This window comes from Bos taurus, chromosome 7 (genome assembly GCF_002263795.3).
Source record: "Bos taurus isolate L1 Dominette 01449 registration number 42190680 breed Hereford chromosome 7, ARS-UCD2.0, whole genome shotgun sequence".
NCBI classification, from domain to species: Eukaryota; Metazoa; Chordata; class Mammalia; order Artiodactyla; family Bovidae; genus Bos; species Bos taurus.
The window spans coordinates 101,786,130-101,810,786 of record NC_037334.1 but is presented as its reverse complement, the minus strand read 5'-3'; the positions used below and the strand labels follow the sequence as shown (position 1 = coordinate 101,810,786).

At 39.5% G+C, this 24,657-nt stretch overlaps 1 protein-coding gene across 1 annotated transcript in view; it reads right to left on the bottom strand.

Moving 5' to 3' along the window:
* Positions 1-24,657, bottom strand: part of PAM (peptidylglycine alpha-amidating monooxygenase) — a 333,859-nt gene that overhangs the window by 273,661 nt on the left and 35,541 nt on the right. Inside the window, exon 2 of the mRNA XM_005209762.5 lies at positions 7,664-7,770. The gene's annotated coding sequence lies outside the window, so the exon portion shown is untranslated. The remainder of the gene's footprint in view (positions 1-7,663; positions 7,771-24,657) is intronic.

Sequence of the window (24,657 nt, the reverse complement as noted above, 5' to 3'; positions counted from 1 at the left end):
CCAGCATCAGAGTCTTTTCCAATGAGTCAACTTTTCACATGAGGCAGTCAAAGTACTGGAGTTTCAGCTTTAGTATCAGTCCTTCCAATAAAAACCCAGGACTGATCACCTTTAGGATGGACTGGTTGGATCTCCTTGCAGTCCAAGGGACTCTCAAGAGTCTTCTCCAACACCACAGTTCAAAAGTATCAATTCTTCGGTGCTCAGCTTTCTTCACAGTCCAACTCTCACATCCATACATGACCACTGGAAAAACCATAGCCTTGACTAGATGGACCTTTGTTGCCAAAGTACTGTCTCTGCTTTTGAATATGCTATCTAGGTTGGTCATAACTTTCCTTCCAAGGAGTAAGCGTCTTTTAATTTCATGGCTGCAATCACCATCTGCAGTGATTTTGGAGCCCCCCAAAATAAAGTCTGACACTGTTTCCACTCTTTCCCATCTATTTCCCATGAAGTAATGGGACCAGATACCATGATCTTAGTTTCCTGAATGTTGAGCTTTAGGCCAACGTTTTCACTCTCCTCTTTCACTTTCATCAAGAGGCTCTTTAGTTCCTCTTCACTTTCTGCCATAAGGGTGGTGTTATCTGCATATCTGAGGTTATTGATATTTCTCCTGGCAATCTTGATTCCAGCTTGTGCTTCTTCCAGCCCAGCGTTTCTCATGATATATTCTGCATAGAAGTTAAATAACACAGTGACAATATACAGCCTTGACGTATTCCTTTTCCTATCTGGAACCAGTCTGTTGTTCCATGTCCAGTTCTAACTGTTGCTTCCTGACCTGCATATAGGTTTCTCAAGAGGCAGGTCAGGTGGTCTGGTATTCCCATCTCTTTCAGAATTTTCCACAGTTTCTTGTGATCCACACAGTCAGAGGCTTTGGCATAGTCAAGAAAGCAGAAATAGATGTTTTTCTGGAACTCTCTTGCTTTTTCCTTGATCCAGCAGATATTGGCAATTTGATATCTTGTTCCTCGGCCTTTTCTAAATCCACCTTGAACATCTGGAAGTTCACAGTTCACATATTGCTGAAGCCTGGCTTGGAGAATTTTGAGCATTACTGTACTAGCATGTGAGATGAGTGCAATTGTGCAGTAGTTTGAGCATTCTTTGGCATTGCCTTTCTTTGGGATTGGAATGAAAACTGACCTCTTTCAGTCCTGTGGCCACTGCTGAGTTTTCCAAATTTGCTGGCATATTGAGTGCAGCACTTTCACACCATCATCTTTCAGGATTTGGAATAGCTCAACTGGGATTCCATCTCCTCCACTAGCTTTGTTTGTAGTGATGCTTCCTAAGGCCCACTTGACTTCACATTCCAGGATGTCTGGCTCTAGGTCAGTGATCACACCATCATGATTATCTGGGTCGTGAAGATCTTTTTTGTACAGTTCTTCTGTGTATTCTTGCCACCTCTTCTTAATATCTTCTGTTTCTATTAGGTCCATACCATTTCTGTCCTTTATCAAGCCCATCTTTGCATGAAATGTTCCCTTGGTATCTCTCATTTTCTTGAAGAGATCTCTAGTCTTTCCCATTCTGTTGTTTTCCTCTATTTCTTTGCATTGATCACTGAGGAAGCCTTTCTTATCTCTCCTTGCTATTCTTTGGAACTCTGGATTCAGATGCTTATATCTTTCCTTTCCTCCTTTGCTTTTCACTTCTCTTCTTTTCACAGCTATTTGTAAGGCCTCCTCAGACAGCCATTTTGCTTTTTTGCATTTCTTTTTCTTGGGCATGGTCTTGATCCCTGTCTCCTGTACAATGTCAGGAACCTCCATCCATAGTTCATCAGGCACTCTATCTATCAGATCTAGGCCCTTAAATCTATTTCTCACTTCCACTGTATAATCATAAGGGATTTGATTTAGGTCATACCTGAATGGTCTAGTGGTTTTCCCTACTTTCTTCAATTTAAGTCTGAATTTGGCAATAAGGAGTTCATGGTCTGAGCCACAGTCAGCTCCTGGTCTTGTTTTTGCTGACTGTACTGTATAGAGCTTCTCCATCTTTGGCTGCAAAGAATAAAATCAATCTGATTTCGGTGTTGACCATTTCTTCTCTTGTGTTGTTGGAAAAGGGTGTTCGCTATCACAGTGCATTCTCTTGGTAAAACTCAATTAGCCTTGCCCTGCTTCATTCCGTACTCCAAGGCCAAATTTGCCTGTTACTCCAGGTGTTTCTAGACTTCCTACTTTTGTATTCCAGTCCCCTATAATGAAAAGGATTTTTCATTATTGGGATTTTTGGGTGTTAGTTCTAAAAGGTCTTGTAGGTCTTCATAGAACCGTTCAACTTCAGCTTCTTTAAAACTATTACAAATAAACTATTATTATCTCTATTTTGATTCAGAAGAAGCTAAGCCTGGCTTTTAATGCTTCCCTCATGAGTAAATACTGTACAAATGTATAGCAATAATACTGCTTACAAAAATAGCAAAATGAAATACCACAGCACCAATTTACAATCTGGAAAAATGTAAAGAATTTTAACCTAACTAACAAGTTGGACTCTTCACTACTGTAGAGGTTGGAGAGAGTTCCAGAAGAAGAATAGTAAGTCAACTCTCATGAAAAACATAATAATTCAGTTTTTGCTTAATGTAGGCAAAGTGAAAAGACTTTCCAACAAAATGAATTACTTCCATCCTCACTTGTTCTGTCTGAGATACCAAATTTGAGAAGCAAAACATGCAAAGTTTACCTTGAAATTCATGAAAATAGTGTGTGTCTATATATGTATACACATACATACACATACAGTATTCTTGCCTGGAAAATCCCATGGACAGAGGAGCCTGGAAGGCTACAGTCCACGGGGTCGCTGAAGGTTGGACACGACTGAGCGACTTCACTTTCACTTTTCACTTTCATGCATTGGAGAAGGAAATGGCAACCCACTCCAGTGTTCTTGCCTGGAGAATCCCAGGGACGGAGGAGCCTGGTGGGCTGCCGTCTATGGGGTCTCGCAGAGTTGGACACGACTGAAGTGACTTAGTAGCAGTAGTAGTATATATGTATACACATACATACACATACAGTATTCTTGCCTGGGAAATCCCATGGATAGAGGAGCCTGGTGGGCTACAGTCTATTGGGTCGCAAAGAGTTGGAAAGACTGAGTGCTGAGCACGCACACAGGTATATATACCTCTACATATATATGTATACATAATACATATGATTCAAATTTTTAAATAAATGTACTAATTTATTTGAAAATGCATTGAAAAATGCCTAAAAGATATACACCCAATTTCTAGGAGTGGTTACTTCTGATAGTTTCAATTACAGACTGAGAGAGTCCTCCAACTTTTATATTACATAATTTTAAACTTTTAAAAGTTTTTCTAATTATGGATATGAATTACTAGTGTAACTGAAAAAGATGGAAATTCATCTAAATGTGTTCTGAACTTGCAGTCCTGATCTACCTGCCCTCAGGGAAGGCCAATGACAGCTGCAGTAGCCTAAACCCTAACCCACTAGCCAGACTACCTCCTAGGTGTTTCAGGCATATGGGAGATGTATGTATGGGAGAAGATCCACATGTCTAAACAAACTGAGGCTGGGAAAGGCGAATACAGGTTGTTTACTACACGCACACCAAAGGGAGGAGGTATGGATGGATCGCTCCGGAGATGGGATGGCTAGAGAGGAAGAATGCAACAGGAAAGCTGGCCTGTTAGGTTTATTCTTTTAAGGTAGAGTTTAGAAAGGAGTATCTCCAAGTCCCTTCCATGCTGAATGCTGAGACTAAGCAAGGAGCCCTGGGTCACAGCTCCTGCGCTGAGCACTCACCGACCCCGTGGCCCGTTAACCCAAAGTTACTTTTGATTGTTCTCAAATTTGATCTTAATACTGTAATTGTTTTTTAACTGTCTCTATTAATTAATTTGATTTTTTTATTGCACTGGTTCTTTTTATTATGTTTAATTTAATTAAATAATTTATACATCATTAAAAAAAAGTGCCTATCCAAAAATAAGAGAAAGCCAAGAGGTCTCCAACCACTAGAGAGGCTGATGGGAATATGGAAGACCTCAGGCAGGAAATCAAGTGTCGGTAAGACAAACGGTCCCAGGTGGCCAGGTTTTATATCTTATTAAAGATGCTTACTTTAGGGAAAACAGGCCTCGTGTCGCCAACGTTCATTCCCTAAATCCAGGCTTTATTGAGCTTTCATTCTCCTCTTATTCTACAAAAACAGCCTATTATGTCATGTTTTCATGAGGATTCTATTTCCTCTTGCCACTCCACTAAATCTCTCCATCAGTGCAGTCTCACCACCTTCTTAGAGAAGATCAGAAACTCTCTCTCAAATTGATAACTACCTCCTTTCTTTGGATTCCCCAAGAACGCAAAGACAGGCCGTATGAAGTACACACCCACACTAGGCCACTCACGACACAGGGCAGGGAGCCGGGCCGAAATGCCAAGTAACAGCACTAGCCCCACCAAACCCTGGCAGCTTCTTGCTGGAGAACCACACCAATTTTTCATCTGTCCTAAATGTCACTTCTTATTTCCCAGTGGAACCGAAGGCTTCACAGACATCCAGATAATATTACAATTTTTCAGACTTAAAAGTTCAAAGGTAAAAATACTGTTTTCACAGGAGAGACACACGAAAGAAATCTACCCTTGATTGTCAAAAGTATTGTAAATCTCATCGACAAACCACTTTAATCCTTAAACTGAAGTATCAGTTCAGTTCAGTTCAGTCGCTCAGTTGTGTCCGACTCTTTGCGACCCCAAGGACTGCAGCACGCCAGGCCTCCCTGTCCACCACCAGCTCCCGGAGCTTACTCCAACTCATGTCCATCGAGTCGGGTTGTTGATAGGGTTCAACAAGACTCTGAGCTTAACTTATTTTTTAAACTAAAATAAATTCGTGTTGGCAAGTGCCCATTTAGAAGCAAATGGAAGTTAAAAGTACCACTTTTAAGGGGATATGTGGCCAGGATTTCTAAAGCCTTGACCAGTCAGCCACAGCATCCAGTTTGCCAGTGTGGTAGGTAAGGCAGGAACTGGAATTTTACCTTCAGAAATGAAAATAAAAAGAGTCTCAAAATGATGCAGTGATTCATCTTGAACCACAGAGCTTCTAGGTCCTCTGGTACCTCAATAGGCTCCTCACCTGGATATCTACTGCTTCTGACTACAGCCAGAAAGGGGGTGCTCTCATACTGCCTCCCAGCAAATCCACTATTTCCAAAGAATTGAGGCCAGATGGCCTTAATTTTTCTTCCTTACCAATGATCCATGGCAGAGTCATTCACATCAACATAATATTTTCAAGGCAACTCATGAGGCTTGGAAGAAATGTTTCTTATTACCCAATTCTCTTCCCTATATCCAGTGACAAACCTATTTTTTCTAAGGGAAAAAAAAAGTATCTTATCTCACTGGCTCAGTTATTCTGGGCAAATCCTTGACTTTTCTAAACATCAGATTTTCATTGTCAAAAAGAGAAGAACAGTAATACGACCTCATGCTGTAGTTATAAAGATAATGTATAAAGTACTGGCACATCAAAAGCCTCTCAATTAAAAAGTTATTACAATTAATAATAATGAACAAAACCAGAGAGAATCAGATTATACCACCTTCTTTGAAAGGCTTCATTTGTATTCAAGGACAGTGCTGCGACTGGGTGATGAGGAAGCACAAATTGGCCAAGTATGAGCTTGAATAATTAAATGGGGACCTTAGATTTTTGTTGTTGAAAATGAGGGTGTTGATCTTTTCCAGTCTAACATTCTATAGCAATACTTTCATTTCTGCCACACAAACATCTGCCCTCTTCTATGAGCAAGCTCAAGTGAGTGTCCAATGGATGGGTACTTTCATCAGTCCATGTAATAGCCTGAAATTATTCAAAGTTTTATCCTTAAAGAATTTAAACTTTGCTTTCATTTAAACACCCAGGACTAGAGCTCTATACCACCACTAAACTCACCCATGAGCCCATTAACTTAAATGTTTTCCCAAAACTAAACACTGATTATAAAATCCTCCAGTGTTTTGAATCTGAAAGTCAAAGGAATTACAGATGATGGCTTACTCTAATACCGAGAATTTATTTCACCATTTCATGATTCTAATTTTGATTCTAATTCCCAAAGGAAGCACTGGATTAAATTCTAATACAGTTTTTCTAAAGAAGCCAGTTGGAGATAAGTTCCCATTTTTGTCTCTCAATTAGTGGAACTTGAAAAGACCTTCTTCCCTGGGATATAAATAGAGAACTGTGAGGAAAAAGTAACGTGTTTGTATGAATCCAAGCACAGATACTGTTTTCATGAAACAAAAGGAAGCATAAGAGGGGTTAAAGATGATGCCTGCAGCCTAAGAAGACCAGCAGAGCTGAAAGGGTCTGATGCAGGATGCGGGTTACAAGGCCCCCGAATGAAATCCTTTTGTGCCAGGGTGTCAAAAGAGCAACCAGGCAGGCCTGTGTGTGTGTGTTTGGATTTAAACTAATCAACCGGTCAGTTCCACAAAGCTAAGGTCCCTTCTGTTCAACTGATTAAGGCACGTTTACCTGAAGTTCCCAAATGATGTCAATAGCTTCCAAAAGGTTAAATACAGCAACATACACCAAAGGTCCTAGCGTGAAGAGCACCAGTAACTGCCCCCTTTATAAGGTCCTAGCGTAAAGAGCACCGGTAACTGCCCCCTTTATAAGGTCCTAGCGTGAAGAGCACCAGTAACTGCCCCCTTTATAAGGTCCTAGCGTAAAGAGCACCAGTAACTGCCCCCTTTATAATGTGCTGGGTGTCACTTATGAAATGCAGGGGATTATCCCTTTTTAATCAACTGTCCTGGTTTGATTTTTCTTTTTTCCTCTTTCCTCCAAAAGCTGAAACACATTTATACGTTTGAACGATATACATTGCAAGACTGCCTGTTTATTCTATAGAATATCTGGTTAAGACAACATAAATAGCCCAGCTTCCGCACCCATCTTGCAAGGGGGTCTGGCAATGGGGCAGAAAGGCATGGAGGTGGAACTGTTTATTCAGTAGGGGCCAAGTACAACCAAAGCATTACCTGTGTTGCTAGCACAAACTCAGAAAAAGAAACATATAGCTGTAACCATTGTCAAGTTAAGAAAAAAAAATGCTCAAAAAAAAGCATGGAAATAAAAAAGACGGACACTGGCCCGGTGGAAAATTCCATCTGCATTCAAACCCATGGATTCCAGCCCTTAGGGAGCGTCTTTAAAATCTGGTGTTTCATTGGTTTTCCCAAGCAGTAAAGGATTGAATGCATTCTTATAAAATATTAACCAGCCATGTCTTGGGCACTGAGTCAAGGAGGAAAAGGGAAGAGAAGATAAGCTCAGGATACTAGAATATAAAGTCATTAGGACCAACGTGTCTCTGACAAAGCTGTAGAAAAAACAATAACCACTGGCCCTGGGATTCAAAGGAAGTTCCAGGAACCAAAAGGGCCCCATGCCTCCAACTGACATTTCCGACCTTCAGCGGAGGAAAAGCAGTCATTGTGGCGCAGGATTCTAGAGCACAGCACCGAGTCTAAATCCCAGCTCAGGCACCTCTAACCCCTGTGGTCTTGGGCAAGCTATTGATACTGAAACTTCCTGGGCATTGAGTCTCTCAACCATGAAATAAAGGAGAGAATAACCATACCTCTCAATGTTTTTCCGAGCACTCCTGTGAGCCAGGCGCAGAGGCAGGTACCAGGATAGAGTGCTGACTGAACCACGCAAGGGTGCTGAATTCACGGAGCTTGCATTCTGGGTCAGGAGAGAAAACAACAAGCCATTAAATGAACAACATAACCTGATATATATGCGAAAAGACTCTGAAGAAACATATCATAGGATGACAGGATAAGAAACTGACTAGATGGGAGAATGACTTAGAATTGTCACCTCCATCTCAGTAGAAATGGCCTTTGAACAAGGAGAAGGATGCATAAAATAAAATCACAGGTCCTTCCAGACTCAGAGACCACCAAGAACAAAGGTCCCAAGACAAAAATGAGCTCAGAATGTTGAAGGAACATGAGGAAGCCCAGTGTGATTGAAGGAGCCTGAACAGTGACCAACAAATGTGGACATCTGTTCATAAATGGAGTCAAAGTAATAAAGTAACTAATGAATGGAGCTTGGGGTAGAGACTAGATCTAGAAATATAAATCTGGACGTCAACACAATCTTCTGCAAAGTACTCACCACGGTGTCTGAAAATTATAATTATGGATAAGCAAGTAGGAATCTCTCCATTCCCACTTTTCCAAGTAATTGAATTGATATTTGCATTAGGGAGACTGTTAGCAAAGACAGAAAAAAGAAGGAAGACAGGTAGCGCTGGATTGGCTCAGGGAGAACGCAGATGTTGCATGCTGAGTACCAACTTCTACAAAATAGGAGAAGCTTCCTGCTGTTTCAAGTTAGGCCGAATTCTGAGGCCAGCTGTGGCCTGTGTAACAATGTGTCCCACTATTTGCAAAATACATAAATGTGACAGATTTCTGAGGCTTTGGAATTACACTTCTTTGTTGTAAGTTTTAAATATTTGTAAATATATTCTGCATGTATGGATGTGAGAGTTGGACTGTGAAGAAAGCTGAGCGCCGAAGACTTGATGCTTTTGAACTGTGGTGTTGGAGAAGACTTGAGAGTCCCTTGGACTGCAAGGAGATCCAACCAGTCCATTCTAAAGGAGATCAGCCCTGGGTGTTCTTTGGAAGGAATGATGCTAAAGCTGAAACTCCAGTACTTTGGCCACCGCATGTGAAGAGTTGACTCATTGGAAAAGACTCTGATGCTGGAAGGGATTGGGGGCAGGAGGAGAAGGAGACGACAGAGGATGAGATGACTGGATGGCATCACTGACTCGATGGACGTGAGTCTGAGTGAACTCCGGGAGTTGGTGATGGACAGGGAGGCCTGGCGTGCTGCGATTCATGGGGTCGCAAAGAGTCGGACACGACTGAGCGACTGAACTGAACTGAAATGAACTGAAATATATTCTTAAGTATTTTTCTTTATTTAAATATTTTTATTTTGTTTCAAGTATTTGTTATTTCTCAGCATAATAATATGATTAGATACCATCACCACCCCTGTTTCACAGGTAAGAAATCTGATGCTCAGAAAGAATAACTTGTTTGCCCAAAGTACCCAAATAGTCAGAACTGGGAACCAAACTTGGGTGTCTCTACCTGAGACCACACTCCTATCTACTGTCACATATACAAGTAATTTGCTATATACGCTCCTTATTTGCACTCCACTAAGGTGGCACAGTGGTAAAGAATCTTTCTGCCAATGCAGGAGACGCATGCAGGGGTCCTTCACCAAGGATCCTTCCCCTGGAGAAGGAAATGGCAATCTACTCCAGTATTCTTGCCTGGGAAATCCCATGGACAGAGGAGCCGGACAAGCTACACAGGTTCGCAGAGTCGGACACAGCTTGGCGACTAAGCAACAGAACAACAACTGTACTTGAAGGTCTTCCCAACGGGGCTTGATTCTGGGATGGGATGTCTTGTACTGTCATCACTCTGGTTCCGGTATGTTCTCTAGTTTCTAAATTCTCATGCCATTTTCTGAAGGAAGCATCCAGGCACAATTCTTTTCTGTACTGATGTTGGTGGAAAACATTCGTTAAAATGCCAAACCCTATTTGCTTTAGTGATGAGGTCATCTTATAAGCAAGCTGACGATTTTAGCAACCGCCAGAATTTCAGATTATTTTAGCAATCACCTACCTAGTAGTCATCACCTACTCTATTTTTCAGCTGACAGGCATCCCATCTAGCTGCATGTAAAAATACACACATACAGATTATCAAATTAAGTTAGTGCCTCTGTTGTTATTGGTACCTCACCCACACAACAGCAGATTCATATACATTAACTAAAGAATAGCAATTTCTCAGAGGTTAGTCCTAAATAGGAATTTTATTTTTAAGGATTCCAGGACAATGAGAAGTAAAAACCTCCAGACTTATCACAACACAGACAGAAAAGCTAAAATATATTTAACCCTGAATTGCTTTGTCCTTTTCCTCCACCCCATGCTTTCTTTCCCCCCAGCCCGCTTCTATTTTCTGCAAGAAGGCTTCATAAAGGAGAAAAGTATGCCATGTACCACCTTGATTTGATTCCAGCAAACTAACCAGAATTTGAATTTTTATTAGCAAGACCCATAGGCAAGAGCAATAATATGCTATACCTATCAGAGTGGTTAGTTTTATTCATGAACTCATGCTGGGCTAAGAAAAAAAGAAGAGGAAGAAAAGCCAACTTCAAAGCATTATTGAAAGATGATTAACTCTCTAGCCGCAAATGAGAAGCACAGCTACTTTGATGTGCAAGGATTTTTAGTGCCTAAATTTAAAGAAAGGACATGTATGATACAAGTTTAATCATTAAAAAAAATCCAATAATATACTTCTTTTGCATCTTGAAAATCAGTAATTACCTAAGGGAATAAATAAATTAGAACTCAGCCTCAGAAATTAAGTCTTAAATGCAAAGTACACAAACCATATTCCTCCCTTATCATATAGTTAGGTGGCAAAATGCCAGCTCTAATATGTTCAGTACGGGAAATATAACTCTTGATATTGCCATTTTCTCACAGTCACCCCCTCCACAAGGCCTCTGGGCATTAACCAAGCTGCATACACATCTTCACCTCAAAAAACCATCTAAGTATAAACTGGAGAGTTATTCAATGTATAAATGATGTGGCGTAGGACTGCAAAGACTGTGATTGTATAAAAGCCTGTGTCAATACTGAATTTGAAACTAACCTTGACAATGACCTAAAATTGCCAGCCTGGGTACCCTGAGCAATCTCGGCCATAGTCTGCTTTCGCATAAGAGCTGCGAATTATTATTTAGTATGGATAATTCTTAAAGGCATATGAAAACAGCCCATGGAATAAACTATATATGTTTCAAGAGAAAATGGAAATTACAAAGGGAAAATTGAGTGGATTAAAATGTGTGACTTTTCATAGCAATGGCTCAAAGATACGGGAAAGGTGGAAGGTGGACACCATGTACTTTATATGGCTTTTAACGTGTAACGATATTAGATCTGATATTATTAATGAAAATACTTGCATTTTTACCAATCTGCATATATTTAAATAGTCTTCAAATCTACATGCTGAAACATCACAATTTTTTCTTCTCTCTCCTACCCAACTGACACATCTCCATCAATAACCACTTAGAAAAATAGGCAAGGCAATCTCAAAAAGAATTACTGCGCTTCATTATGTAAAATGAAAATGGAGCTTTTAAAACACACTCTGTCTGACATTCAGTTCTGTATGCTGCTACAGCAGGTCAAAAGCCATTAGCCACCTGCTGAAAATACATCCTAGGAAATAAAATGCCCTTCAAAATTATTTCACATACGGTATTTCCAAAGTAAAATGGGTGAGGTCATATTCTAAATGTCTAAAAATGTGATATCTCAAAAAGAAACACACTTACCATGTCAGAAATTAATTTGAACACAGATTTAATAATGGCCATATAATTTAGAACATTCACATTAGAGAAACAAAGTACCGTGTCTACTATGAGAGAAAAGAGTACACAGAATATCCTACATTATATTTCTCTCTCCACTTCCGATGAAAGGAACAGACTCAATGTGATTCCAGGGATACTTAGGAAGTCTCGCCTACCATTCAACAGTCTTCTGGGGACCGATCCAACAGTCCCTTTGAGTCTTTAACACATTCTGTAAGTCTCTTTGGGTAGAAGAAGCCACACAAGAGGCCCTGTGCTACTGGACAGTAAATAGAGTTCACAAGTCTATCCCATTTAACCTTTTGAAACTTGGCAATGAAGTGAATGGCTTTCTATCGGTTTTCTACTAATAGATTCTATGAGGAATTATTAGATAACTGGTCACTTGGCACTTCATACAACCAGGCACTGACTCAATGCACATGAGTTTGGGTGAACTCCGGGAGCTGGTGATGGACAGGGAGGCCTGGCGTGCTGTGGTTCATGGGGTCACAAAAAGTCGGACACGACTAAGCGACTGAACTGATCTGAAGCTAAGTGCTTGATGCGTCTTAATGCATTTAATTCTCATAACAACTTTATGATGGAGGTAACATCCTACTGCCATTTTACAAGTAAGAAGACGTTTCCAGAAATCAGATCTGCACACAACTAGGCAAAACCTTACTTACCATGAGATTAACACAGCAATGGAATCCGCCCTGCCCACTAGATTGTCTCCTTAACAGTAATTGTGCATATGTGCATCAGAAGTCTCTTTGGGGGGTAGTCTTTTTTTTTTTATTATTGTTTGTTTTAGAGATTCTGAAAATATGCAGAGAAGTCCCTTGGTAACTAAAATATGTAAGGTCTTCTTAGTAAGCCTCATGGAAGGAGGTTATTTGTTTAAAATCGCCCAGTTACTTAAAAGATTCGTTGTATAGATAGCAGGTGGCTACTTTCCAGTGAGGGAAACACAGTTTATAAGCGGCGAGGTCCTGAATAGGATGGGGAAACTAAGGGAAAGAAACTCAAGGGGCAAACGTACAAGGAGCGTCAAATGCGAGGATGGAGAGATGCTTTTTCTTTCGCTATTTTCTCAATGAACAAAAATAAAAAGGTAGCAGAATCAGAACCTGGTGTGCGATAGCAAAGATGTCTCCTACTTAAAAACTGGGAAGCTCACATTTTCTTGCCTTACTTAAAAGACAGACTTCTGCTGTGTGGAGCTGCAAATACCCAATCTCACTGTCCAAGCCCTGAGATACACATTCTGGTGCCATGACAGATTCAGATTCTTGGGTGTAGGGGCAGAGATGGGTCTGTAAGAGTCCCAGACTATTCACCTACAAATGTGGTTCCTAATATGGATCCAGGGCAACCCCTGATGACTGAACTCCTAAAGGGTCAGTGGAGTCACAGATGGCTAGTTCTAGAGGTTCTCATGGACTCGAGCCAATCTAAATCTGTTTGCACAAATCTTAGGCTGGCTCCACAGTATAATTGCCAGTGTCCCTTCCAGGGGCCCTATTCTGAAATCCATTCTCAGACTTCAGGAGTTTCTGTTGATGCTCCCGGGTTTTTGGGTTTTGTTTAATTACTTATTAAAAAGACGTTTCTCCCTTAAAAACGACACTGCCGGCCTCTAAATCTTCAGGTATAAATTAAACAAAATAACTCCTAGTTAATAAAATATGAATTCAAACAAAATGCTTCTGTTGAAATGGAGTATCTAAACTATTTCAGGAAAAAAAAATTCACTAAGCCCGCTGATATTAAGGTTTGGAAACAATTCCCTTTTCCACACTCAAAACAAAGGAAATTGAATCCCTGCTTTAACTGGAGACTGTTGCTATTTGTCTTATGGAAAAGGGCCAAATCATGCATATTTTTGTGACTTCAGTCAAGAATCAAGGTCAGTCACCAGATTTTCCCCCACATCAACACAGCAGCAGCATGAATACAGATGTTCCTTCTCCCTTTCAACATGAGTTTTCAAACTCAGTTTTCCCTCTCGGAGCAGTGAAGATTTCTTTGTTTGTCAAAAGGATAGCCATTAAGAAAATCACTTAGCTAATAAACAAGGAAATTAGCTAGCAAGCCTGATACAAAGCAGAGAGTAACAACACTAACAGTCTGTACACACGAATTAAGGAGGTCAAGAGCTGCTCTGATAAGCACTTTTAACTCGAAACTGCTAGCAGTACTCAAAAAACTGAGCACCACAGCATTAGGGGTCAGACAGCAGTTGTAACCTTTTTCCCTCGTCTCACTTGGTTCCCACAAAATCTCGGTAAGTTCTGAGTGCTTTCAAGTATGTGAAGACAAAAAAAGGGCAGCAAAAAAGAGGAAACAGAGGAAGCATCAGAGCAGGATAAGCTTTCTTCCGTTCCAACCATTTTTCTGTATCTTCTTTGGCTTGTCAGTGTTTGAAGGAACCAGATAAACACTTGTTTAATTTTGAGACGAGCCGCAAAGCCTAAATAAACACCACACTGGAACTAGGCCTTGTAAATCCCAGGAAGGATGGTGCCAGATTTTGAAGCACATGGTTACCAACCAAAAAAAACCATAAGAGCAGAGTGTTTATGTTTACATTTTATATGATCAATAGGTATGTAATTTTAAAGCTGCTGCTGCTGCTAAGTCGCTTCAGTCGTGTCCGACTTTGTGCGACCCCATAGATGGCAGTCCACCAGGCTCCCCCGTCCCTGGGATTCTCCAGGCAAGAACACTGGAGTGGGTTGCCATTTCCTTCTCCAATGCATGAAAATGATCTTCAATTTTTTTTTTTTTTTGCTTTCAACTCATATACAATTGGGTTTCTATCCCCTACGTCAGTGGTCCCCCACCTTTTTGGCACCAGGGACTGATTTGGTGGGAGACAGTTTTTCCACACCTCAGGCGTGGAGAGGGTGGTTTGGGGATGATACAACACCTTACATTTATTCTGCATTTCTCTTTTTAAATTAATTTATTTAAACTGGAGGATAATTACTTTACAATATTGTGGTGGTTTCTGCCACACATCAACATGAATCAGCCACAGGAACCCCCTCCCACCTCCCTCCCCTCCCCATCCCTCTGGGTTGTCCCAGAGCACCAGCTTTGTGTGCCCTGCTTCATGCATCAAACTTGCACTGGTCATCTATTTTATTTATGGCAATGTATATGTTTCAATGCTATTCTCTCAAATCATTCCACCCTCACCTTCTCCTACTGAGTCCAAAAGTCCGTTCTTTACATCTGCATCTTCTTTGCTGCCTTACAAGTAGGATTGTTGGTACTGTCATTCTAAATTCCATATATATGCATTAATATACAGTATTTGTCTTTCTCTTTCTGACTTACGTCACTCTGTATAATAGGCTCCAGGTTCATCCACCTTATGAGAACTGACTCAAGTGTGTTCCTTTTTACAGCTGAGTAATATTCCATCATGTATATGTATGACAACCTCCTTATCCATTCATCTGCCTGTGGACATCTAGCTTGCTTCCATGTCCTAGCTACTGTAAATAGTGTGCATTTAACTTCTAATCTAAAGCCAACGCTGATGTGGCAGGTGGTACCAGTCCAGAACCTGGAGGTTAGGACCTCTGCTCTATAGTACCTGATGTTTGAATAAACAGGTGAAGAGTTAAAAAAGAAGAAAAAACTCATACACAATTTTTTGGTGGGAAGTAACACTAAAAATTGTAAATTTTACTAAATTTCATATTTTATCAAAATGTCTTCAGTTTTATACAAAAATTAAACTTTTCCTGAAAGTCTACATTTATATCTTCTCTCTGATTTTAAAGTAGCAAAGCTCCTCTGATTTAATCACTCCTTACAGGATGTGTGAAATGCTTTACTCAGCCCTTAGTTTAGTAATGCCTCCCTTCAATTGGTCAAAAATGTATTTAAATTGGTAAGAACGTATTTCTGCCAATTCATTCCAGGAAAACATTTCCATCTGCCCAAATCCCACCTCCACTCCAGGCTGGCCCTGCCCAGCCTTCTCCAAGATGACGGCCTCCCCACCACCTCCATGGAACCTGGTCGTCACAGGGCTGCATGATCCTCCATATACTAGAAATAAAACAAAACATAACTAATACAGAGGTTGAGATGGTTGGATGGCATCACTGACTCAATGGACATGGGTCTGGGTGAACTCCGGGAGTTGGTAATGGACAGGGAGGCCTGGCGTGCTGTGGTTCATGGGGTCGCAAAGAGTCAGACACAACTGAGCAACGGAACTGAATACCAGTAATTCCTGCTTAAATGATCATTTAAGTTAGTTTCATAAAACAGAAAGAGTCTCAAGTGGCAACTGGCCAAGGATAAATAAATCACTTCAAGTATATCCTAAATTGAAAAGTAGTAAATAAATAATGAACTTTATTTAAAGTTCCCCAGTGAAGAGATCAGTGGGTATATGAATATGCTTAATGAATTTTTTAAAAGAAAGAAATGTGCATTTAATGTGTTAAATCAGAAATTTTTAGGTAAATATAATACAACATATTCCATATAACATATTGCTTAATTTTTAAGTTCTAAATGTAAAAATCATCTTCTCTAACTCTAATCACTTTACAAAATTGATAAATTAATTCTGTATAGAAATCTAAGATAAAGGTGTTGCTGTAATTACTTAACTCATTTAATATTTTCAAAATTCTTTTAAAATCTTTTAGTAGTTCGATTTTTTAAATGAGAAAGGATACTATTATATCACTTAATCAAAATGAGCTTTAAAATAAAGCCAGTACTTACTTACATACTTAATATAGTGAGGTATATATGTGTATATAATATACCTGAAGTATCAGTCAAAAGTCGTGTCCCACTCTTTCTGACCTCGTGGACTGTAGCCTGCCAGGCTTCTCTGTCCATGGACTTCTCCAGGCAAGAACACTGGAGTGGGCTGCCATTCCCTTCTCCAGGGGATTTTCCTGACCCAGGGCTTGAACCAAGGTCTCCTGCATTACAGGCAGATTGTTTACCATATGAGCCACTAGGGAAATCCCCATGATATACCTAAAATACCGCACTAACCAACTTTTTAAAATATTTCCCAATAATTTCAAAATTTTTTACATTTCCATTTATGAAAAGCTTTCATTTAAACATTAAAAACAGAAACACCTAGACACTTTAGATTTAATTCATATAGATATTTAAATATGTTATCTATGTGTTTCTTCTAGGAATTTTAAAAGCAAAGAAGCAGGTATTCCAGAAAAAATGTACAAGTTCACAGAAGGTATCTTACATAATTTTAACTTACATAATTTTAAAAGGAAGAAAGGAGAAAGAAGTCTAAGACACTATTTTAGTGTAGAAAGAAAAAAAAAGTATATGTATTCAGTTCCTATGAAGACTAAGACTCCTGACCATGATGCAAAGAGGGAGCTTTCTTTTTAGAGAAAATAAATTGATTTCCATATAACTTCCACCTCCCATATCTTTTAACATATACACAAATCCACATATATACACGCATCAATGTTAACTTTGACATATCTGAAATGAATTTCCTAAATTCCATAATACTATGTTGAAATATAAATTATAATCACCAAACAACATATGGTTCCACTTGGCAGCACTCTTATCTGCCACCAGAGACTTTTGTGGTACCACTTTTTTTTCTAGGATGGCTAAACAAAGAACATTTCCTGCTCACAATCAATTTATCAGCCAGCATGAGACTACCAAAAACCTCAAAAACTCTGATTTGCAAGAAGAATAAACCAGTGGTAACTATATGTTACAAATCCTTCACTGGACAAAATTATGGTTTGTAGAGCTCCTTTAGATAGGGAGCACTTTGAGTGTATTTCAGAGATCTCAAATTACCAAAACTAAATCTGCCATAAAATTATAATAGTACGTTGCCCCCTCCAACTCTTCATAACACCAATCGGTGGCAAATGGGTGACCATATATGATATGTTGTTGAAAGCTTAGGCAAGCAAAGAGATCTTAATAGTCAATTGTTTGGTAAACTGATAAAAAGGCTCTTGCAATTGTCAAATGTTTTTATACAAATCCATGCATTTCCTGGAACTTGGTAAATGCTTGTTTTGAAAGTAACCGTATAGTCTTTTCACGTGTCTTTTATCACTGTTGAATTGGAGAGCAATTTATGTCAACACAGATTTCATTGACCTTGAAGGGTTTTCTCAAAGTTGTGATCTTGGCATTACTTCTGCCACCTCACATATCCTTTAACATACACACAAACCCACAGATATACACACACCAATGTTAACTTTGATACATCTGAAGTGAATTTCTTAAATCCCATAATAGTATGTTGAAACAGAAATTATAACTCCCAAACAACATATGGTTATAATCTTCATTCATGGAAAATAGGGCCAGAGAGTTGCTCAAATACTTTGCTGCAAGAAATTCTCAATAATTAGTTTATTATTATCTTCCTTATGAGGATGGGAAAAACTTCTCTCAATGTTTGCACATTGCTCAGTAAAAATGTCAACTGTTGCTGGGTTTCAGCAATACTTGGCTTAATGGAGAACACCCAAATGGAAATGTTGACTACAGCTGTACTTTCCCTCAAGAGACTCCTAGCATATCCTACATAAAGACAAGTTATCTGAAGTTATCTGGTTGCATATTTTAAGGGTGATTTAAAACTGACTGACAGGGTAAGTTTTTCTCACCCGAGGTTGAAGAAAGGTCATTTACTTAACCTATCTGGCATTCAACAACAGCCCCCAAACAGAATTATGTCATCTATCCAAAAGGCTTTTTTTTCTTTGTCTTGGTAATACTTGGCAAAGTGTTGAAAAACAAAGAAATCCATTGGGGGGAAAATAACAAAATTTACAACCAGGTTAATAATATCTTTTACACATAAATACATCTCACAAACAGAAAAAAGGAACATACCAGGTTAATCATGACATGTAGACATACATCTGCTAAACAATCATATACAAATACTCACCACCAATGCGAATTAAAATAAATGATAATAATTATTCATGTCTCAAATTGGTGTTATTTAAAAATAACTAATTCCAGGATGGGCAATAGGTGGTCTGATACAGACCATATATCATGTATAGTTTATACTAATATTATGGCTTATAGAGCAGTATAAAGCTGCACAGTCTTTCTGAAGGACAATTCGGTGCATATATATCAAACGCCTTTTTAAACGTTCATATCTTTCTACTAAATTTTACACCTAGGGATTTATTTTTTAAAATAGGGATAGGCAAAAGATTAAAAGTATTTTCATCACAGTGTCACGTATAATAGCAAGAAAAAGAACAATATTCTAAAATCCTAGTAATAGAGGGCTGGTGCAGGCATAAAATAAAAGCGAATGCAGCTACTTAGAAAGCAGCTGTGAAAGAATATTTAGTGACATGAGAAAATGTTACCATTTAATGCTCAGTGAAAAAATATGCAGGTTATAAAACAGAATAATCGTTACAATCCTAATTTTATGCCTCTCAGCTTTTATCTCTGCTTGTTCATGTATGTGCATACATGCATGGACAGAACAGTAGAACTGCTGACATGCAAACAAATGGTATCAATGCCTAACTCTACGTGGTAGAATAATGGGTAACTTTTTCATTTTTGACTGCACCAGCTGGATTGTAGAAATCCCAGTTTCCCGACCAGATATTGAACCCAGAGCCATAGCAGTAAAAGCCCCAAATCCTAGACTACAAGGGAACTCCCAATAATGCGTAGTTTCTAAAATACTGTCACCTTCGTGCTTTTTTTGAACAAATATAATTCAAGAAACAATGGGGGAAGGGGTATATCAGTTCAGTTCAGTCGCTCAGTCATGTCCGACTCTTTGCGACCCCATGAATCGCAGCACACCAGGCCTCCCTGTCCATCACCAACTCCCGGAGTTCACTCAGACTCAAGTCCATCAAGTCAGTGATGCCATCCAGCCATCTCATCCTCTGGCGTCCCCTTCTCCTCCTGCCCCCAATCCCTCCCAGCATCAGAGTCTTTTCCAATGAGTCAGCTCTTCGCATGAGGTGGCCAAAGTACTGGAGTTTCAGCTTCAGCATCATTCCCTTCAAAGAAATCTCAGGGCTGATCTCCTTCAGAATGGACTGGTTGGATCTCCTTGCAGTCCAAGGGACTCTCAAGAGTCTTCTCCAACACCACAGTTCAAAAGCATCGATTCTTCGGCGCTCAGCCTTCTTCACAGTCCAACTCTCACACCCACACATGACCACAGGAAAAACCATAGCCTTGACTAGATGAACCTTTGTTGACGAAGTAATGTCTCTGCTTTTGAATATGCTATCTAGGTCAGTCATAACTTTCCTTCCAAGGAGTAAGCGTCTTTTAATTTCATGGCTGCAATCACCAACTGCAGTGATTTTGGAGCCCAAAAAAATAAAGTCTGACACTGTTTCCACTGTATCCCCATCTATTTCCCATGAAGTGATGGGACTGGATGCCATGATCTTCGTTTTCTGAATGTTGAGCTTTAAGCCAACTTTTTCACTCTCCACTCTCACTTTCATCAAGAGGCTTTTTAGTTCCTCTTCACTTTCTTCCATAAGAGTGGTGTCATCTGCATATCTGAGGTTATTGATATTTCTCCTGGCAATCTTGATTCCAGCTTGTGCTTCTTCCAGTCCAGCATTTCTCATGATGTACTCTGCATATAAGTTAAATAAGCAGGGTGACAATATACAGCTTTGACGGACTCCTTTTCCTATTTGGAACCAGTCTGTTGTGCCATGTCCAGTTCTAACTGTTGCTTCCTGACCTGCATACAGATTTCTTAAGAGGCAGATCAGATGGTCTGGAATTCCCATCTCTTTCAGAATTTTCCACAGTTTATTGTGATCTACACAGTCAAAGGCAAAGGGGAATATAGTCACTCACAAAAATAAAACTGGATAACCTTTTATACTGGTGATGATCAGTTTTGAATAACTAGAATAAAGCTGCTCAGAATAATGAAAATAATGTTACTATAAGAGGCTTCAAATAAACCCTACCCACAGAAACGAATAGAGTGGCATCAACTTCTCAACCTCGCGAATGCAGGCAACTGAGCAATGATGGATAATCTATGCATATGCATGCACGCTCAGTCGTGCCCAACTTTTTGCAACCCCCTCAGGGACTGTAACCTTCCAGGCTCCTCTGTCCATGGGATTTTCTAAGCAAAAATACTGGAGTGGGTTGCCATTTCCTCCTCTAGGCGATCTTCCTGACCCAGGGATTGAACCGGCATCTCTTATGTCTCCTGCATTGGGAGGCAGACTCCTTACCACTGAGACACCTGGGAAGACCCAGGTAATATAATCCCATTCTATTTCAATACTCTTTCTACCCCACTACTTGGATCCCAGGATAAGAGTCAAATAAGACCTCAGCAGAGGCTTAAATGAAGAAGATCCTGTCACAGCAAAATACGAGATCCACCGTGATCTTTGTACAGATATAAAACCCAGATACTAGCCCTACTGATTCCTCAGCAGTTTTTCAAGCAAAAATCTGTCCATTTCTCGAGACAATTATCAAAATTGTTTTTATATCAACAGCAAAAATTTGTGGCATATTTTATAATAAGTAAGACACACTAGTTCCCATAATCTAATTTTCGATTGCCTGTATTTTAAAGGTTATTACTTGCTACCGGTTCACTGAGCTTGTAAGTAGACTTAATGGGTAACAGTTAAGTTCATTATTCTGCACGTGATGCTATAATTTCCTGAATAAACAAATATCAATCAACAAGTATTTATTGAGCATCTTCCATGTTCCAAGAATGACATCAAGTACTGAAAGACAGTATTTTTAACTATGGGCAAATCAGTCCCCAGATCGTACACAAGATAAGGCACTCTCTTTCCCCCAAATTTAGTCTACAGATGACTAATGAATATTTATGAATACAAATAACTAGCTAACCCTTACATTTGTCTCATTAGTTTGTTCTGTAACTGGGAGCATTTCATTACTTTATATTATCATTTTTAGTAAGTTTGGCTTTTTTTAGTGCAGTAAAATATACAAGTGAGAGTTGGACTATAAAGAAAGCTGAGCACCAAAGAATTGATGCTTTTGAACTGTGGTGTTGCAGAAGACTCTTGAGAGTCCCTTGGACTGCAAGGAGACCCAACCAGTCCATCCTAAAGGAGATCGGTCTTGGGTGTTCATTGGAAGGACTGATGTTGAAGCTGAGACTCCAATACTTTGGCCACCTCATGTGAAGAGCTGACTCATTTGAAAAGACCCTGATGCTGAGAAAGATTGAGGACAAGAGGAGAAGGGGACGACAGAGGATGAGATGGTTGGATGGCATCACCGACTCAATGGACATGGGTTTGGGTGGACTCCGGGAGTTGGTGATGGACAGGGAGGCCTGGCGTGCTGCGGTTCATGGGGTTGCAAAGAGTAGGACATGACTGAATGACTGAATGGAACTGAAAATATACATAATATAAATGTACCATTTTAAACTATTTTTAGGTACACAGTTCAGCTGCATTAAATATATTGTCATGCAACCATCATCACCATTCATCTTCAGAACTTTTTCACCTTCGAAAACTGAGACTCTGTACCCTTTACATAATTTTCCCCATTCTCCACCACACTCACCCACTTTTGGCAACCACCATCCTATTTTCTATCTTTATTAAGACTATTCCAGGTATCTCGTGTAAGTGGAATCATACCATATTTGTCCTTTTCCGTCTGGCTTATTTCATTAGCATAATGCCTTCAAGATTCATCCATGCTGTAGCATGTGTCAGAAATTCATTCCTTTTTAATGCTGAGTAATATTTCATTGCATGTATATACCACACTTTATTTATCCATTCACCCATCAATGGACATTTGGGTTACTTACATCTTTTAGCTTTGTGAACATCACTGTTATGAACATCGGTGTACAAATATCCACTCAAATGCTTGCTTTCAAACTTTGAGAATATACCCACAAGTGGAACTGCTAGACAAGTTTTGCTTTTAAAAATCCAACTTGCAATAAACATATGTCTTAATTTTTTAAAAATCAAGACCATCAAATTCAGTCTCTGAACTTTAATGGCAAAACAGCTCTTTTATTCCCTTTCATTGTATGCTTTAAAAGCCCAAGTTAAAAATAAAAGTACTTTTCATACCTATGACGGGAAGGTGAATCTCCCCATAATGCCAGGGTTAGCCGAGTTCCCTCTAGCAAAGTGCATCACTCTTTAGTAAAGACATCTATAAATATTCTTCCTGTTTCCCACACCTTCCAGCTTCTGCCCTTGAGTGTCCCCCATCAGGGCACTTAACCACCAAACTATTCTGTTCTTGTAATTGGTATGTTCCCCTCCCACTGTTAACACATTCTCACCTCACACTTCCTGAGAGCACATACTTACTTTAATAATGCCACCACAATGCTCACGATTCTAGTGTGAAAATAACAATCACTTAATTGGAAGAATTCCAGCCAAATGCAATGAAAGCAAAGCAGTATGCTTCAGGTAAAACGATGAGCCTCTGAACACAGTATTTCATTTCATTCCATCATAAAAACCAAATGTAACACAACTGGCCCATAACACAGACATTATCATCTGTTACTCAGTAGTGTTACAAATGAATTCCACCTTATCTAAAAAAAATTAGTATGTGGGGATTCCACTCACATTAACATGTGAGTAGTTTTTAAAAATTATATAAACACAAACAAGGCATTTCACTGCTACTATGAGTAGAGGAATAATCCAGAGATGCAAAGTCACCGTTTTTGAAATCCTAACTGTGAATAACTGACCACTTGAAAAGAGAAATGTAGTTCCTATCAAAAAGAATGAGAGTTATTAGACCTTGCGTAAGATCCATAACTTTAAGACACCAGTAGCATGATGAAGTTATTAAAGTCTTTCTGACAAAGCAAAGACCGTAATAACTCACTGCCACCTTCATCAAAGCTAGTGAGTTATGGAGTATATGAAAGGTAATTACCCTTTAAGTGAAGTATGTGGGTAGTTCCTTCTTATAAATTTTTATTTTTAACACATAAATTGCCACATTTAGTTAACAAACAATTCAGTGTAGGCTGAATTATGTGATTAAATTATAAAAGAAAATTACTTCCAATCTGTTCGTTTCTCATCTACGACATCAAACATATAATTTCTGTTACTAGGGTCCAGTGATTTGTTTCAAGGCAATCAGAACTGTGGAAGTACAGATTAACGGAAACAGGATTTCCCTCAGGTATTTTTCTAGTGAGAAGGAGCAAAAGGTTTTTCACAGATGTGATCCAATTTTATTTCTTAAATAAAAAACTAATGTATCTATTTTGTCTACTGTCAACAAGGACACTAGGAGCCCTGAAATGCCTATACACGTTATCATTTAATAAATCCTGTTAAATCAAGACAGAGAAGTACAATTTCTTAGATAGGGAGCTGTAAATTGATACTGGAAATATCCAGTATTTCTTGAGAATATCCAAGATGGGTATTTACCTGTGTAAAGACATTTCCATTCATTCATCAAGGAATCCACACCTCAAAAAGAGTTACTGCCCCCTGCCCCCAAGAGTATCATGAAATATGGGCTTCCTTGCTGAAAACTGCACAATAGTTCCCTTCCAGGAGTAAAGCTGGTTGGGGTCTTTAGACCATAAAGTGGCATATTTTCAATGTCTTTTACTGAGTCTAGGAAGTTTGTCCCAACCATGGGCCATTCCTAGAACATAAGAACTCCAAGTAGCAGAGGAGACGGTCAGCTATGTTTAGAACTTTCCTGAACATAGGCCTAAATTAAAGATCTCTATGGATCTGCCCGGGCCGAGACAGAGTACAGGCTTCCCTCGTGGCTCTAGCGGCAAAGAACTCACCTGCCAACACAGGAAACAAGAGAGATGTGGGTTCAGTCCCTGAGTTGGGACGATCTCCTGGAGGAGGGCACGGCAATCCATTCCAGCATTGGTGCCTGGAGAATCCCATGGACAGAGGAGCCTGGTGGGCTGCAGTCCATGGGGTCGCACAGAGTCAAGACACGAACTGAAGCGAATTAGCATGCAGACACAGTATCCTGAACTACATCCAACCCTCTGCTGCCAGCTCCCAAACCCACAGGTTGAAAATGTGGACTGTATCGCTGTTTCGAGGA